This window comes from Trachypithecus francoisi, unplaced genomic scaffold, assembly GCF_009764315.1.
Source record: "Trachypithecus francoisi isolate TF-2019V2 unplaced genomic scaffold, Tfra_2.0 Lachesis_group15, whole genome shotgun sequence".
Classification (NCBI taxonomy): Eukaryota; Metazoa; Chordata; class Mammalia; order Primates; family Cercopithecidae; genus Trachypithecus; species Trachypithecus francoisi.
Window position 1 is genome coordinate 63,315,587 of NW_022681460.1, and position 19,770 is coordinate 63,335,356.

Sequence of the window (19,770 nt, forward strand, 5' to 3'; positions counted from 1 at the left end):
TATGGCTACTCAGTTTTTCCAACACCGTTTATTAAATAGGGAATCCTTTCCCCATTGCTTGTTTTGTCATGTTTGTCAAAGATCAGAGTGTTGTAGATGTTTGGCATTATTTCTGAGGCCTCTGTTCTGTTCCAATGGTCTATATATCTGTTTTGGTACCAGTACCAAGCTTTTTGGTTACTGTAGCCTTGTAGTATTTGACCCAGCAATCCCATTACTGGGTATATACCCAAAGGATTATAAATCATTCTACTCTAAAGGCACACGCACACGTATGTTTATTGCAGCACTACTCACAATAGCAAAGACTTGGAACCAACCCAAATGCCCATCAATGATAGACTGGATAAAGAAAATGTGGCTCATATACACCATGGAATACTATGCAGCCATAAAAAAGGATGTAATCATGTTCTTTATAGGGACATGGATGAAGCTGGAAACCATCATTCTCAGCAAACTAACACAGGAACAGAAAACCAAACACCGCATGTTCTCACTCATAAGTAGGAGTTGAACAATGAGAACATATGGACACAGGGAGGGGAACATCACACACTGGGGCCTGTCAGGGGGTGGGGGGCTGGGGAGGGATAGCATTAGGAGAAATACCTAATTTAGATGACAGGTTGATGGGTGCAGCAAACCACCATGGCACGTGTATACCTATGTAACAAACCTGCACATTCTGCACATGTATCCCAGAACTTAAAGTATAATAAGAAAAAAAAAGAAATAACTACTAGTCTACTTTCTTAGTTTAAAGAACAATTTCTCCTAACAAACCAAAATAAATGAATGAATAAAACCTTTACAGGTTTGTTTGATGAACAAATACAATCTACGCATAAGAAGAAATGCTCTATATATACTTGCATGTAAATTTAACCCAAACTAGCATAGAAAATCTGGTGCATTTTATAGTTCTTCTGGTTGGGCACAGCTTCTTCATTATTTGCTGTTTTGGCCTTGCACTCAGACAAAGAACTGTGTGAATATTAGATGTTCAGTAAACAAAAACAAGAGTGGTTTTAAGGTCTATACCACCTGGGCACCCAGACAGCTCGAGTCGCAGTGGTCATACTACGCTGGCAGGAGAGTTATCTCAGATGGGATGTGTCCCACATCAGAAAGCAGAGTTCTCATTTCTCAAGGGTGTTTGGCTTCTCACCCTTGGTGTTTGGCTGCATTCCATCCACATCCCACTCTAGCTGATGAGAAAAGAGAGCCCGGTAAATCTAGCATCTCCATTTCCTCCCCTCTCCAGAGCTAGCCTCAGGAAAGAAAACGATCCAGCTGTGTGTCCTAAACATGCTACTTAAGGCCTGCAGGGCACACCCAGGTCCTCATCGGTGAAAGGAAAGAGATGTATCTGTTGTTTGTTCGTGACTATTCAGTTCTAAACTTCAATTATTCTCTTTTCTCACTCTCCTGAGGTCTAAGTCTCCTTGTTGTCTGGCTTCTTGATGTTCCAGATTGGTGATCTTTTTACTGCTTTCAAAGAGTTTACCTAAATGTTGTGGCGGCTGCACTAAGTTGCAGGAATATGGGCCTGTTTAGGGAATGTTAGTTGTTGGATTTCCAAGCTCTATGCGATCCTGGGTGATGCCCAGGTTACCCTTCTGGGATTCCTGATATGTCCATTGATGACTGCTATATAACCCAATGAAACAACATATGCAAACCCTCTGTCAACTGCAAAATTTTGCGCCAATAACAGGTATTATTACTCCTTACTATGGACTAATATACAGCCATTAAAAATGAATGAGACCAATATGTACTTATATGTGAAGATCTCCAATATACATCATTCGATGAGAAAAGCTAGGCACAGAATAATGTGTGAAGCATAAGGCAATGTATGTTAACAAAATATCTATGTGTGGTGTGTGTGTGTGTGTGTACATATGTAATTTTCAGAAGAAATTGTTAATAGTGTTTACCTATTGAGAAAGGGACTGTAGACTTTTGAACGAGACCAGAGAAAGACTTTAAACTTTCATCATGTACAATGTTGTACTGCTTAACATTTAACCTTGTGTATGCATTTGCTGTTTTTGTTAATAATCCATAAAGAAGAACTGCATACTTAAAAAATTTCAAGCCAACACCAACCCAGCATCTACAACCTTCTTTATTTCCTCGTTCTGCTACCTTCCCATCCTGTGGTTATTCCCCTACAATTCACAGACTAAGCAATGAACTTCACCACTAGAACCTTGTTAAGCGAGAAAAAGTTACCACAGTTCTTTCACACAGAATAGGAAAAAGGCTAAGTGTGAACTGTGTTTTCAGTCTTCATATACCCAAGCAAAGAACAAGCAGCAGGTACCCAAACTGCAGATGAACACTGCAGTCTCTGTTTCTGGTCCGATCAGTCACAAATGTATTTATGACTCTCCTCCCCAAACTGGGCCGATTGCCCTTGGCTTTTAGCTCACCCAAACCTTTATTCCTACAGGGCCTTGGTCTCCTCTCCAAATAGAGGATGGAGTCATCCTTAACCTTCATCCTACACCTGGTAGGATATAAGGAGACATACAGGAGCATCCTAGCATCTATCCATTGCATGGTAACAGCCCCGTTTCCCCTTGGCAATCAGAACTAACCCCAGCCAACTCTGTGGCCCCCATCTGATGCCTGTTAACTTGGTGGGACGAGGAGCCAACTATGATGAGGTGACACTCCTCACTTCTAATGGCCTTTCTGGAAGCACTCCTTTTCCTTGGGGAAGGCAACAGAACACAAAGGTTAAGAGTCAGGCTTTGCAGTCCGACTAGTCAGATTCAACACTGGTTTTGTTTCTTACATAACTTGGTTTCCTCATCTGAAAAGTGAGATTAATTACAATGCTGACTTCCTCAAATTTTATGGAGGATTAAATAAGATGATGCATCCAGGACACGTAACATAGAGCCCGGAGCAGGGCGAGTATTCATTAGACATTAACCATTATTATTAGATACTAAATCTCCAAACCAACAGAGCTCAAATTCGTAAGGACAGCATCTAAACCACAATACCCTCAAATCAGTTTATAATAACATCATTTTCTCAGTAAACAATCCATTTTTACCCTTAAGTAATTTTCTTCACATCCTATAACTTGTTAGGCTACATTTATGCAGTCCATTGTAAATCATGCAAAACACTTGGTCTTATGCAAAAAATCCCCTCCAGTCAGCATAAGGCTAATTGTCAGGGCTGAAAACTATTCTAATGCTGGAAAAAGCAGGCAAAAAAAAAAAAGTAAGAATAACAGTCATTTACTCAAGCCTCTGAACAAAATACATTCAAACACCTTTTTAAACAACCAAGAATTACAGTCTAAACTGTCCAGGAATGTGGGAAAGTCATAACAGGCCTCTTCCTGAGACTCTAACCCAGATGAACAACTCACTTCTGGGCTTTACCGTGAACGTGGTTGCCTCTGCTGCTCAGGAAGTTAAAGGACAATGCTCATCTACAGTTTGAAGTGAGCCCAAAACGATTAAGCCAATCTGCAGAACAGAAAAGTACTCTGATTCACGATTCATGTTACCTGAATTGTCCTCATTGCTTACAAATGAGAACAGGGAAGAGGAACTCTATTTTATTTAACAGAATATATTTCAAGAAGTGTTCAATTTGATATAATTACCTTTTTGCAATCTATTCTCCTTCTACTGATTAATAATTTGGTGCCATTCCAAACTCCATTTTGAAGTAGCAATTATAAAGGTTATTATGAAATTTAGCTTTTTAAAATTTACTACAAAATGCTCGGCTTGTTTGGAAGCAGGGTTCCAGTCCTTGGGACTGTTCTCATGGAAACAGACATGGCAGGCTGAACGGACGATGCAGACTTACGCAGCCATAGGGAAAGGATATTTTAATAATTGATACATCCAACCAAATTTAACTTAAAGTTGTTTACCTTTAATTCCATACTGTGCAAATTAAACATCACCTTTGTTATTTTTTAAAGTATATTTTAAGTCAGGGAAGGCCAGTTAAAAACACAAAAATGGGCAATGTGGTAATCAAAGATAATATAGAAAATTCATTCCAGGAATTTTCTGAATCTCCCTATAGCTCAGAAACTGTATATTTGAGCCCAAGGATACAGGACCTCTAAGCTTGGTGTTCCTAAGGTTTAAAAACAAAAGAAGAACAAAGCTTAGGTAAGAGGTAGAAATCCACAGGGAAGTTTTTAAATGTTCTGATCTCTTCTTTAGATTTTATAGCAGAACTGGTAACACAGCATATAACCAGCTATGCTACATTTATACAGTCAATTGCAAATCATGCAAAACACTTGGCCCTATTATCGGGTGCTGGCTATGAGAAAGAATTTGTGTCTAAGAAGTAAGGGACATGTTTATTTTGTGTCCAGTTTGTTCCACTTAATATAATGTCATCCAGGTTCATCCATGTTGTTGCAAATGGCAGGATCTCCTTTTTCAAAGCTGAATAATACCCCCTTGTGTATGTATGCATGTATATACATATGTACATGTGCGCATGTGTGTGTATATATACACACATATATATCACACAATTTATATGTGTATGTATCACACTATATATATATAACACACATTATATGTCTATATCACACAATTTCAGGCATGGAATAGTGGAGAAAATGGAGAGATATTGGTCAAAGGGTACAAACTTGCAGTTACGTAGCATGAACAAGTCTAGAAATCTAATGTACAACATGATGACTATGTTTAACAATACTGTATTATACACTGGAAATTTGCTAAGAGAGATTTCAGGTGCTCTCACTCCATGCCCCCCAAAATGATAAGCATGTGAGGAGATTGATAGGTTAATTAGCTTGATTGCAGTAATCATTTCACTACAAATATGTGTATCAAAATATCTTGTATGCCTTAAATATATACAATTTTATCTTTTAAATAATTAAAAAATAAAAAGTAAAAACGAAGAGGTAAAAGTGGATTTAGAAGCACAATAATTAAATGTTAAATTATTCTCTCTGCTTAGTCTCAAAGCAGAAAGATATCTACAGGGAATGGGATAGAGCCAACAGGAGGTAATGATGCCAATGACTCTTTACAGAGCACCTACTGTAGGTTAAGCATGAACTCTAATCACTACATCAATCCAGCAAGGTAGGAACCAGGGTGCCATTCACAACTGAGGAAACGGAAGTTCAGAGACATGAAACATAGTAGACACCAATGTTGGGGAGGGAGGTAATGATTGGCTCACAATGATTTCACAGGGCGAGCCCCAGGGATCACCTCTGTACATGTTACTGCCTCCTGAGAACAGCTCATTGGTCCAGAGGTGTGTCCCAAAGCTGGGCCAAGCAGAGTCCTTCCCTAATATTTGCTAACTGGAAGAATGCCACAGGAAGTAAACCCTGGCAGCTATTGCCAGCTCTGCTTCCCACCTTAGGGAAAATGCATATTTGCAGACAGAGAACGCGAAGCTGACACATGGAGAAGAGTGGCGGTAAGGCTAAGGTCCTCACAGGGTCTGAGTCCCTGGGTCTGTGATCACTGAGGTCTGGTTGCTCCCCACCATGTTTGCAGTTAGCCAACACACCCAAGTAAACCTTTCACTGAAATCCATTCCTTTTCTTTTACCCCCACCTCTACCCAAAGCTAGTTTGAATTGGATGTTGCTCACTCAAAACTAAAAGCCCTAACTAATACATAAAATAATTTTTCTAAGACTAAACAGACAAATCATAACTATTTTTGTATTTTGATATAATAATTTGTATAAAAATTTGATCTATAATTTGTAAAGCAAGTTCTCATGTAATAATCATTTTTATCGGCTACATTTTACAAATTGTGACAAAATATGTTCTGGATTAAAAATTCAAAAATACATTGAAGGTAAAGAATAGGCATGCTGTCTTGCATATAAGACATGAAAGTTGAAAAAAATAGGTGAAAGAAAGGAAAAAGGAAAAGTTAAAGAACACGAAGCCCTGTTTTTCTGACCCTTCCATATCTACTGCCATAGTGGCAGGTACAAAGCAGGTAGCTGCACAGTGACTACTCCTGTCGTTTTTCTTAGAAGAATACTACTGTAACCTTACCCACAGCCTTTGTATAACAGTTCACCCCCCTTAACTGGTAACTGAAACAACGCCACTTATAAAGAAGGGAACAGCCTCTACTAAATCTTACAGAAGCAAATCAGTCTCCTCTGTTATTCCTTAGCATATGATTCAGTCTTTAATTTCTACACTTTTCATTTCAAATATACTATTAAGTATTTAAAAACTTCATACTGCACACTCTAAATCATAGTGATCCCTAATCCAGTTACAGTTTTAAGCAAAAGAGGAGTCCTAAACAAGATTGCACCAGACCAGTAACGATTGTGGTCTTGTTTCTAATTAAACAAAGCTAAACTCCTTAGGGGGAAAAAAAATGAAGCAATGGAAAGTACTATTTTAATTCACAACAACAAAAAAAAAACAGGAAAGGATCCAGAGGCAGGATAGTGGGTCAGGACACACTGAAACAATGAAAGTGAGGGTCAGGCACTGTTCCCAGGCTCATGAGTCAGTGTATCTAGTCTATGTGTGTAGCATGCTCTTCACATGTGTGTAGATCTCATGGCCAATATATGTGCAACTGCAATCAATGATTGATCGCAACCCAAGAAGCCTAGCTCTTCCTCTCCGGAATATATAGCTAGGGTTAATAATCACTGGCTGCATGACTGAAATATTTTACCCTTGCTGGTCAGGTCAGCAGCTGTAAAGACCTAGATTCCTGGTGGTGCTCTATTATCAACACAGGCTTTCCTCTGCTATGATTTCTCAACAACCTAGAGGAATAATATTGTACTGGCCTCAGCTACCTAATGTCCACCTGACACAATTTCACTTGGGCTCATGGGTAATGAATGAAAGCTGAACTTCAGTGCAAATTTGATATCTTATAAACAGTAAAAATAATTTGCAAATAAAGTGTAAAGATTTGGTAAATATAGAACAATCTTTCTGTACTGAGGGAAGAGTAAAACAAATGTTAGTATATAATTAATCAATTTCAGCATGGATTTTTAAAATAAAGTTTTTATTACATAAGTAAAAGATGTTTACTATGGAAAAATAAAAATATAGATACACAAAAAGAACAAACTTTATCCATAATCCTATCATTCAGAGATAGTCACTGCTAATATTTTGTAGTACATATTTCAAAAGTCTACACACATTACAACTGGGTGTGGTGGCTTACATCTGTAATCCCAGCAGTTTGGGAGACCCAGGTGGGCAGATTACTTGAGGTCAGGAGTTCGAGACTAGCCTGGCCAACACGGTGAAACCCTGCCTCTACTAAAACTACAAAAATTAGCCAGGCATGGTGGCCTGTAATCCCAGCTACTTTGGAGGCTGAAGCAGGGGAATCACTTGAACCCAGAGGCGGACATGCTGGTGAGCCAAGGTTGCGCCACTGCACTCCAGCCTGGGCGACAGAGCGAGACTTGGTCTCAAATTTAAGAAAAGAAAAAAAGTACATACACATTGGTGTGTGTGTGTGTGTGTGTGTGTGTGTGTTTATGAATATATACAATGGCCCCTCAGGATCTGTGCGGGATTTGTTCCAAGACTCCCCAGATACCAAAATCCATAGATGTCACTTATATAAAATGGCATAATATTCTCATATAACCTACGCACATCCTCCCATACAGTTTAAAACATGTCTAGGTTACTTATAATACCTAATACAATGTCAATTCTATGTAAATAGTTGTTCCATTGCTTAGGGAATAATGACAAGGAAAAACTCTGTATATGTTCAGTACAGACACTACCATCCATTTTTTCCAAATATTTTTGATTTGCAGTCGGTTGAATCCATGGGTGTCGAACCCACAAACATGGGTGGTGGACTGTACTTACGTACAGACTTACGTACGTGTGCAGCTATATATGAACACACACACACACACAAAGCGTTTACAAGAAACTCTTGAATCAAACTTTTATCCTGCCTTATATTCAGAAACAAAGTAGCCACCAAAAAAGCACTTTATAAGTGATAAATGTTACCCAGAGCCCTTCATAGTAGGGCCAAATATATCTTCAATCAGGAAGTCTGACGCTGATGCCCTTACGTGTTCAGTAAGGAGATATGGGAACAAAATCAGAAAAAAAAGAAGGGTACTTCATCCCCGAAGTTATGCTAGCACACACCTTGCTCTTCCAGCTCCTCCCCAGGATTTACAGAAAGTCAGGAGAAATGTAGTCAGAACAGGTGGCAGAGTGAAAGAAGCCCATTGCTGGGACCTAGATTCATATTTTGCTATTATCTCATGTGTTTACACCAAGTGCATCAATAGTACCAACCTTAAGAAAAAGTATTATATAGGGAGAAAGAAGGAGAGAGGAACTGAAATCTTTAAAACATGCTGTATATAATTGATAAAGGCTGGCCAAAGAATTTTCTTCCTTCTCTGAGATCAGTTTTACTGCCACGATTTTAAAAATTCAAGAGTGTATCTAAGTTTATCATCTACTAATTGTTCATGTTGTGGAAAAGTTTATGTCAACTCTTAGGAGCAAAAGTCTCTAGGCATTTTTAAAAACATCCTTTCATAAATATCTCATAGAAGTAAAGCCAGAGGAAGAAAATCAAGAAAGTTGGAGACATAAAAATTATGGCATATAAGCTAAGCCTACCTAAATAAATTGTAGCTTGGGACTAGTTGTTTTCCTTCATATCATAATAAAAAAATCAAATACACTTACCTCTATAATAGCTACATTGTCTATTGCTGCTCTTTAGGAGCATCTTTAGATTTTATTAATATCACTCCCATGTCAAACTTCAAAAATAAGTTAAAATAGTTCATTACTCACATCCTAGAAACAAAATATTATTCAATCTCTGGATACAAAACAGATTTACTGCTAATGATGATGAAACAGATATATATAAGAAATATGTTTGAATATATTACAAATAGTTTTTTTAAACCCACACTATTCTATTAGGTTGGTGCAAAAGTAATTGCGATTTGCCATAAAAATACACAGTTATTACACATGCAGAATTGAGCATGCGATGACTAATGACGAATCACAGCCCACTTATAATTAAGTAGAACTCTCTTCATGGTTCTGTGGAAAGGTATCTGTTTAAACCACCTCCTCCCTAAAGTCTTTGTGTTTAATCTAGAGCATTCTGCCTTCTCTTGCCTCTGAACACACACCATTTTTTTCTGAAATACCCCTTTGAGGGATCACTTGTAGTGCTGAATTTAACTCTTCTATGGTTTAATGTGCATTATCACAACCTTTCACCTTGTGTATGAGCAGAACCCTTGGTTGGATTTCAGGGTCTATGGATGATATATCTTGGCAGTTCTCCTAGAGCTAAAATAAAATAGTCATTCAATACATATCTGCTACATTTTATTTTAAATGTAAGTCTCTGAGTGCAACAAGTTAACCCTCTCTAGGGAAAAGAATGTGACAAACTTCAAAGGGAGGTCTCTAGATATGTACAGAGTACAAATATGCTATGAAGAGTGAAACAGAGAGAAATGAAAAACGAAGTGAAGAGGGCAAAAATGGGGCTGGTCTGCAGGCACTTGTAGAATAGGAAGAGTAATCAGCATGCTAGCAATCAGAAAACAAACAAAATAAAATAAAGAGAAAAACCATCTCCATGGTGATTATAATATACCATCACGGCTTAACTAGTTAATGATGGTGGCAAAATATACTTTTAAATTACTTTAAAACGAGCCAGGCACAGTGGCTCATGCCTGTAATCCCAGCACTTTGGTAGGTCGAGGCGGGAGGACCATTTGAAGTCAGGAGTTCAAGACTAGTGTGGCCAACACGGTGAAACCTCATCTCCACTAAAAATACAAAAATTAGTTGGGTGTGGTGGCCTATGCCTGTGGTCCCAGCTACCCTGGAGGCTGAGGCAGGAGAAGCACTTGAACCTGGGAGGCAGAGATTGCAATGAGCCAAGATCACAACACTGCACTCCAACCTGGGCAACAGAGCAAGACTACGTCTCTAAATAAATAAATAAATATCATTTTAAAACAAAAATCCCTTATTAGTAACTCTGAGGTGTCAAAAGCATAAAATAATTAGGAATTTATACTATTTTATGAACTATAATTTATCTTTTATGATGCATAAGGAAAAATATTGTGCACAGCACTTAATGAAATGCCCTAAAGTGATGCAGCCATTCTTTTCAATCATTGCACTTAATATAAAAGTTCTTACTTATAAACATAATCTAGCCACCCACCCTTGGGTGATAATTAAGAAATTCTCTACCCATTCACTCTGTACTTCCTAATACATGATTTTGAAACTGCCACACTAATCAGAGAAAGATGATGCTTATTTGGATAAAATTGAAAATCCACATACTCTTTCTGAAGGAAAACAGAGAGAACAAGTGCTTATTAAAGAAATAAATTGTAATTTAATAATTAAGCTGTTTTTTCTTTTGTTCCTTCATTTCTTAGCAACTGAAAAACTGAAATGTCTTTTTATTTCCGCTAAAGGAAAATGGAAACATGAGGAAAATAATAGAAGTGCTTTCCCCACTATATTCTTTTCTCAAGTAAGGCATATCTTTCACTTAAAAAAAAAAAAATCAAATCTGCTCTCTAACCCACACGAGTGGAAAATTAACAGAGTAGCCAGAACAAGTTTTACAAAGTAAATGACAGATTTATGAAATAGATTTTCCTTACATGTTGTTATTTTTCAGCCAAATAGCCAGGCAAGCAGGTTACAAGATAACCTATATAGTTCTGAAATAGTGTAGTATATAGCTTATCATTAGCAACCTACTTCTAAAATACTCATTTCTCTCAATGAGTATCAGAGATACAGGCCTTTCTCTTTAAAAGGATATAAAGCTACTGACAGCAGTTCTTTACGGAGAAGAGAGAAGTTTGGTGGAATTAGGCCATGAACCACCATTGTAAGAACAATGTCAGCACATAATTTTGAGGACTAGTTGATGCCTTTTGAAAATGTGCCCATTAAAACCTTTCTATAATTTTTATGGGAAATTATTGCCACTGATAAATGAAGCTTTCTAATGGAACTGTTGATGAGCTTAACAACCATATGTAGGCACAAACTCTACTGTAACTTTAATGGAAATAGTCAGTGGCATAACCAGGACAGAGCCACTTAGTAGGGAAATTGGAAATTTAATTTCGATCAGATGAACAAAAAATGAAGAAGAATGCTTGAAGTGGTAGCATAAAAAACACCAGCGATTAAAAACATTTGGAACCTTTGCTTACCCTTCAAAAGGCATTTGTTGCCATGGTTTTTCAAGACCTCTGAAAGCTTCAGCAGTGTCCACAAAAGCTGCCAAGAAATAGGGATTCTATACTGATTTTATTTGTCAGAGGCATTTTTGTCTTAATTATCTCCAAGATAAAGATTACTTTGGCCAAAGGGAAAGGAAAAAAAGAAGAACTACCGTCATTTCACAGGTTGAAAGGCCATGATTTAACTCTTCTGAGCTCTTCTTCAAATGCATGCGTGCATGTGTGCACAAACACATCTAAGTTTCGCAGCATCGCATTAACCACTAACAAGCACTTAACACTGGTAATGGGGATGTCATTCTCACATGGAATGAGGTTTTCAGGCCTTGACTTTCATGGTGTGTCTTTCTATTTCTCTGATGAGAAATAGGAGCCAAACACCAAGCAAATTTACCAATACCTGGAGTTAATGCCTTTCTTTCTTTCCTTCCTTCTCGCTCGCTCTTTCTTTTTTTTTTTTTTTTTTTTTTTTTTGAGACGAGTCTCGCTCTGTCGCCAGGCTGGAGTGCACTGGTGCAATCTCGGCTCACTACAACCTCTACCTCCCAGGTTCAAGCGATTCTCCCGCCTCCGCCTCCTGAGTAGCTGGGACTACAGGTGTGCACCACCACGCCTAGCTAATTTTTGTATTTTTAGTAGAGACAGGATTTCATCATGTTGGCCAGGATGGTCTCAGTCTCTTGACCTCGTGATCTGCCTGCCTCGGCCTCCCAAAGTGCTGGGATTACAGGCGTGAGCCACTGTGCCTGGCCATGCCTTTCTTTTAAAAAGTTTCATTGCAAAGGCTTTCACTTGAAAATTACATGAGAGTTCATATGTGTACACACTAAAACTTTGCTGCCCTCAGCCTCCATAGTCATTTCTATTGCACAATATGTATGTTAACACATGATGGACAGTAAAAAATGTAAGTAGAAATAAGGGAAGGATTAAGCAAGCTCTGGGTCAGAAAAGGAGGCTATGAACTCCCACAGTATAAATAATCTGTAAAAAAAAAAAAAAAAAAAAACCAAAAAAAACAAAAACCCCACTTGGTTCTTGTTTGGACATCATAAAAATGCTTGTATTTGTTTCTGCAGTTTACTATTTGTACAGCTTAATGTGCTGGTAGCAGCATGTTCTTTCTAAATTGCAGGCTCCCAGAGAGCAGCATTTGGCACTGTAGGACTAATTTATGATTTTCTTGTTTAGAAAGGTCCTTGCACATACACTTTTTATAATAAGAGTGTTTCCTACAAGGTTTGGTAAGACTCAGGGAACGCTTATATTATTATGAAAATCAAGAGGAAGGTTTTAGTTACTTCTCCATTATTAATAATGTGCAACCTTCAAGAAGTATTCAGACCATTCTTTTCATCAAGTTTCTTTAAAATTAATTGAGGAAATTAATTCAAATCCCCACCCCTGGAATATCTGCAGATTGCTGCTGATTCTGTTTCTGTGGCTGCTGGATAATTCCATCTGGACATCCAGCTATCGTCTCAAATGCGCATGTCTAGAATTGAACTTATCCTACCGCCCGATGACTGGTCTTCCTCTTTGTGTCCAAGTCATTCATTTCTCAGCTCATTCAGTCTATGTCTGAACCTCTTTAACTCCTTTCTCTCCTGGATAACCCATATTTAATCATCTTCAAGCAATGTATATCCTTTCATTATAATATCCTTTATTCTATTCCCCTTTTTTCCATTTCACAAATACCAAAAAGTCCAGATTTTTAGTACATCTAAGCTAGTTGAATATCAGCCAAATTGGTCTTCATACATTGATTCTCTCCCTTCTCTGGTCCCTCCTATATGCCTCTGCTAGATTAATCTGCATTAAAGACATTTATTGCAGGAAGACATCATTCCTCTTCCATGTTGAAAAAGTATAATGTTTTCATGTTGCCAAAGCACACAAACTGATCCTAATTTCCATTTAGTCTTTTATTTATTTATTGAGTGACTCTGAGAATATTGGGCCCTTACCTTTAAGGAGTTTAGAGTCAGTATGGGACCGAACATGGACAATCAAATATATGCAATATAATGGAATAAAGTAATACTGAGGTCCCAGGAGAGAGAGAACTTCTGCATTATCTTCAGAGGTTTAACAGCAGTTGCTTTTGATTAGGATTAGAAGAATTTTCACAGGTAAATCTGGAAAGAAATTCCCAGCAAAGAAATGGAACCATCATATTTGTAGAAGAACAAGTAATTCAGTGTGTCTGGAGTGCCTATTTCAGAAGTAGAAACAGTGACTTTAAAATGACTAGAAAAATAGGCTGGAACAAGATTGTGGCAGTCCTTGAACACTTGTTTAAGGATCATTCCATGGGCTATGGAGGTCATTAAACGATCTTGTACCGAGTATTGACATGATCAGTGATTTGCTTTATGATCACTAATAGAGTGGCAATGTGCAGAATGTCTCGCAAGAAGAAAAAAGAAATAAGCAAATGGCTTAGATGAAGGAGAAGGCAAATGGAAACAATAAATTATTGCAAACATCCTGGTGAAAGGTAATGCAGCTAACTCAGCAATGGTAAGTGGATGAAAATGCATTTAAGAGATAGACTCAACAGAGCTATGCAAGAGCTCTGGAAATGTCAGAGGCAGAGGCTGCAATAAGAAACTATGGAAATAACTAACTCCCTGGTTTGAAGTATGGATGCCAGAGGGAGTGGCGAGGGAACTGATACATACAGCAGGCAGAAGGAGGGGCTGGTGGCAGAGGGAAACACAGGGGAGTCACTGAGAAATCAGGCTGGGGCAGGAGTCAGGAGCAAGGTTTGGGAGATATTGGTGCAGCTGTAACACTTGAGGCCCCAAATATTATGTTATTATATTAGTTTCCTAGGCACAAGCAATCTTTGGTGTTTCTCTTCTCTCTCCTCTCTCTCTCTCTCCCTCCCGCTCTCTCTCCTCTCTCTCTCTCTCCTCTCTCTCCTATCTCTCTCTCTCTCTCTGTCATCATATGACATTCTCTTCTCCGTGTCTGTGTCCAAATTTTCTTATTATTCTAAGGATATCAGTCACATTAGATTAAGGGCCCATATACTGAAGTATATACTGGAAGTATACTCTAGGTTACACCACAGTATAACTTCATCTTAATTATACCTGGAATGATGTTATTTCCAAATAGGGTCACATTCTGAGGCACTGAGGGTTAAGACTTCCACATATCTTTCTGGGAGACACAATTCAGCCTGTATCAGACACATATATGTGTGTGTGTGTGTATACATATATATATGATTCCCTAGGAAACAAGGTGGAAAAAGAAGGATGAAGGTGGAAAAAGAAGGATCTCAGCTTGATTGAAGACAGGACCCTGGAAAATGCCCACTTTAGAGAGCTGAAGAGCGAAACAGAAGGAGAGGACAACAAGCCATGTGTTCTCTCAAGGCTGGCTTACTCAATTTCTCAACACTATTTCACATTTCTGGAATTCTCTTCCAAACTACTATTTATTTGCATGCTTATATCAAATGTACCACTTGCATTAACACTTCTCTTACCAGCCTAACCCACTGACATTTCTTCCTTCTCTGAGAGCCTCCAGCAGTTTTTATCTATTATTATTATTATTATTATATTATTATTTTGAGATGAAGTCAAGTCTCACTCTGTCGCCCAGGCTGGAGTGCAGTAGCACGATCTTGGCTCACTGCAACTGCTGCCTCCCGGGTTCAAGCAATTTTCCTGCCTCAGCCTCCTGAGTGGCTAGGATTACAGGCGCATGCCATCACACCTGTCTAGTTTTTGTAGTTTTAGTAGAGACAAGGTTTCACCATGTTGGTCAGGCTGCTCTTGAACTCCTGACCTCATAGTCCACCCAGCTCGGCCTCCCAAAGTGTTGGGATTACAGGCATAGCCACCACGCCTGGCCATCTATCATGATTTTGACCCTTTGCCATATTCTACTATTTAGTAGGGATGTGCCCAACATGACTAAAAGCACTGGAACTAGAGCAACAAACAATTCTGACCAGAAATCAGCTGTCACTGAGTTTACGTCCAAGTTTGCGTGGTACCTAATGCAGACAGACAATAATCAAACAAATGAATAAATAGGAAAACTTCAAAAGAATTTGAGAGCCATAAAGAGAAGTAAGAGTAGTACTATTCATGGAAGGGTAATTGGAGAAGGCCTCTCTGAGAAAGTGACTTTGGGCAGAGTCTGAACAACAAGAAACCAGCCAAGTAAAGATCTGGGTATTCCAAGCAAAGAAGAAAAAAAAAGAAAAGCCAGTGTGCCTGGAGTACAGTGAATAGGGGAGAAGGAACAGGAGTGAGAATATGTCAAATGTTTCCAGCTGCAGAAGGAAAATTTTTCTCTCGAGAGTAAGATTTACACTGAGAGCTGTAAACTCCAGACCATAGGATCGGATTAATATATCTAAAATCTCTCTCCTGCTGTTGTATGGAAACTGAATTGTAGAAGAGCAAGTGTGGAAATACAGAGGCCAAAGGGTTAGGATCCCAATTGTAGCTCTGAAAAGATAAAACAGTTACGTAATGGAAGGGCAGCCTCCACTTCTAGCCCGTTCTCTAACCTTTTCCAGACATAGGGGCACACATCAAGCCAGAAGGTGACCGGACACAAATGTGAAAATAAATGTAAGAACTAATCCACTCTGAGTGAACAAGAGTGAGTCCCCAAGCCCAAAAGAACTAAGATCTCTTTTAACAGAGCTCTGCAAAGCAGATGAAGCCAGCCAAATGGGCGAGTTCTTTAGCAAATAAGTGCCTGCTTACCCGCCGCAGCTGTTAAAGGAGCTATCCAGGGTGCTGGACTGTCTCACCCTGAAGCTTTCTAAGGCCTGGTGGATCAGGCTCTCAGTTATACTTGTAGGACCTAAGGCCCCCGCTGCACTGACCCATAACCAGACTCTACCCTGATACCATGTCTTCCTGGCCAAAGATCACCTGTAAGTCAACACCTGCCTGGGCCATGTCTGTCTGATCTGATGAGCAGCTTCTGTTGGCACCTTATAAAAATAATATAAAATGGCAACATAGCTAGTGGTATATAGGTAGGCCTGAGCCCCCTCTGTGCTACACAACCTTCTGAAATAATAATGAACGAGAAGCAGTGAGCTCAGTGGAGTCCTTTTTCCTTGAAATAATACTCAAAGGTAGTATCTGGCTGCTGAAGCTACAACCAGATCTGCTTACATAACCCATCCCAGAGACTCTGTCTAAAGCACATCTTAAGGAACACTACTTCTCTGCCTGCAATGATTAATAAATTCATAAAATATCCAATTTCGCCCCTTCTGACTTAAATAGCATCCTTCACTTTGCTTTTTAAAAAGAATGCATTTCACTGGAGGCCATTACTCAATCTCTTAAGTAATCAAGTTCGTACACTAAATAGTGGATGAAAATTTGTATGCTTTCAAGCCAAACACTTTACCTCTTCAACCAAAACACTTAGAACACGAGAATAATCTGATGTACACTCATTTCTAGCTCTCTTCTTAAGTAACAAGGAAAACAGGGAGAGCTGCGGCATCTTCAGAACTTCCCACCTACGTGTCAGACCCTTCACCATCCTTAAATGTGTTTGAGGGGCAGTGTGATTTATAAAGAGTCACAGACAATTTCAGCAAAAACTTTTTAGATCCAAGTTATCAAGACTATGATGAGAAAGCAGAACTAGAAACCCTTAAACTCGCTCTGGTATTTCCCTTTTATACACACAAACAAATCAAATACATGGAAATGCTTTTAAAGTATAAAGGAAATCAATTACTTGGTTTTTACACAGTCTAGGATTAAATCCATGGCCCAGAAATGTCTTTGTTTAACAGTACATTAATTATGTTAATTTTTATGCAAAGAATTCCCCATGCTCTGCCTTTCCTCCTGGTCTTCACTCATGGACTCATTCACATGGCTGAACATGCATTCCCTCCTTCTTCACCATGCTCCCTTGACTCACCCTTCAGATTTAATCAGGAAACCTCTGAGAGCCAGACTCAACAACCACCAGGACTGAGTGGAGTTTGGATCCTATAAGACGCTGCCTTCACCTCTATCTTGGCACCATCATCTAATTGCTGGTTTATTAGTCTGTATCCCCCTTTACTTCACCAGTTTTATGAGGGTAGGGACCAGGTTTTTCTATCATTGCATTTCCAGTGTCTTGCACAGGGCTTTGCTAGTAATGCTAGTCAATGAATAAATGAATGAATGAAGAACTGAATGGTTTTAAGTTTCCTCCCTATATCTAAAAGTTAATAAGTCTGCCTTCTTTTTAGACTTCTTCCAGAACTTTGGACTCAACATTCATTCCATTTTAAAAACCTAAGATAAGTGACTTCACACTATGACATAAGAAGTTTCTGAAACCAAGTGGGAATTGCATTTTTATATGCTAAAGTTTCAGTAAAATTCTACTAGCTGGTCTGTGTATACAAGATGGAGATAAGAGTTTGTTGTTGTTGTTGTTGTTGTTGTTTTGTTTGTTTTTTGAGACGGAGTCTCACTCTGTCACCAGACTGGAGTGCAGTGGTACGATCTTGGCTCACTGCAACTTCTGCCTCCCAGGTTCAAGCAATTATCCTGCCTCAGCCTCCCAAGTAGCTGGGACTACAGGTGTGCACCACCACGCTCAGCTAATTTTTGTATTTTTAGTAGAGATGGGATTTCACCATGTTGGCCAGGATGGTCTTGATCTCTTGACCTTGTGATCTGCTCACCGCAGCCTCCCAAAGTGCTGGGATTACAAGCCTGAGCCACCAAGCCAGCCGAGATATTTGTTTTTAACTATGAAAGAGTAAGCAGAAATTTTTCAACATATTTGAACTTGAGATAATGCCATACCAATGAAATATCCACATTATATTTATTGATTTTTATAAATATATTTTCCTTCTGTTTTTTTCTGTTCTTAGTGTTTAGAGAAAATACTAAATTTATGGGAATTTATATAATTTTATCTTAAATGCTGAATAAAAACGATGCAAAAAAATTGTGAGAGTATTCCCATTGTTTCTCGGAGGAAGATCATTTCCACTTTCAATCTTAATAATTTTAATTTATAACTGATATTTTCATTTCTTACATCCCTCTATTGCTTTCCTTATCTTTGTCATACAGGTAGGACTTTATCAATACCGACGTACTTTCTGATTGTATCATGAGAACAAGTACATTTACTTCCCCAAATCAATTTCCTAAATAAATTCTAAATTTTGTGGGATTATGGATTATGTCTCACACTTTTTTTATTTCTCTCAGAACATCTAATCAGGTATAGAGTAAGTTCTCAGTAAAACGTGAATAATCAAAACTTTAGATTTAAAAATCCCCTATTCTCTTTCATAAATAAAGGTATTTAGGTCAGAAAAATAAACATTAAAATCAGGGACCAGCCATGGGCCAGGGCTGGTCTGTTACCTATTTTGATAAATAAAGTTTTATTAGCACATAATCACTTCCATGTGTTTACAGGTTCCCTTACAGGCTATAATCCAGTTAAGTAGCTGCAACAGAGACTGTATAGCCCTTGTAAAGCCTAAAATAATTATTATCTGGCTCTTTACAGAAAAACTTTGCCAACCACTGCTCCAAATCATTTTTACTGATGAGGAAACAGTCTCAGATCAATCCATCCAATTGTGCAGTTAGATCTATCTACTAACCATACCTCTGTCAGATGCTCTTTCACTGCCAAATTAAATGCTTGGTAAAAACAATGGTAGTTTAGATTATATAAAATCAAATGAACAGTAAAACCACAAATTAAGAGAGTTGTCAAAAGACCTCTAAGGGCTTATACTAAGCTAAATCAAAATATAATGTCATTTTTTCTGAATTAAAATAACATCACCTAATAGAAGTAAATAGACTGTGTGCATATATTATTTATTTATTTATTTATGTTTAGAAAAATAGTAATAAATATATTAACTTACATTTAGAATTTATATATATACATACACACACAAAGATTACTATTGAGAATATCATTAATTTTATAAAAATACCAACCAAAAAGTTCATGTGTCTTACAGCAGAGTTCTAAAAGATGTTAAAAGCAATGTGTCAAAGAAAATGCTTTTAAAATAGACCATGTTGACCTCACATGCTACTCGATCAAGATATGAACAGCTTTAAAAAAAAAAAAAAAAGTCCCACTGGCAATGGAAAGAAAAATAAATATTATGTACCATCCCCCAGCTTTCATCCCATATCAGGGTAGGAAAGAGCTATCACAAAAAGTCCGTAAGAATAACTTCTTTGATCAATGCTTATTAACTTAGCGGACTCTGGTTTTCAACAAGTTACTTAAATCTGGGTTTTTATAGAAGGAATCACATGAAAACTCCATCAGAAATATTCTTAGTGTTTATATACTAACCTTCACTTAAGCTGAAAATGTAAAGAATAAGAAGAGAGAAAAATGGCCCACACTTAAGATAAAAAATGAATTCGGTTAGCCTAAGCTGCTGTCAGA

At 38.1% G+C, this 19,770-nt stretch overlaps 1 protein-coding gene across 3 annotated transcripts in view; it reads right to left on the reverse strand.

The window, feature by feature from the left end:
* ESR1 (estrogen receptor 1) overlaps nt 1-19,770 on the reverse strand; it is a 450,285-nt gene that overhangs the window by 238,969 nt on the left and 191,546 nt on the right. The window lies entirely within an intron of this gene.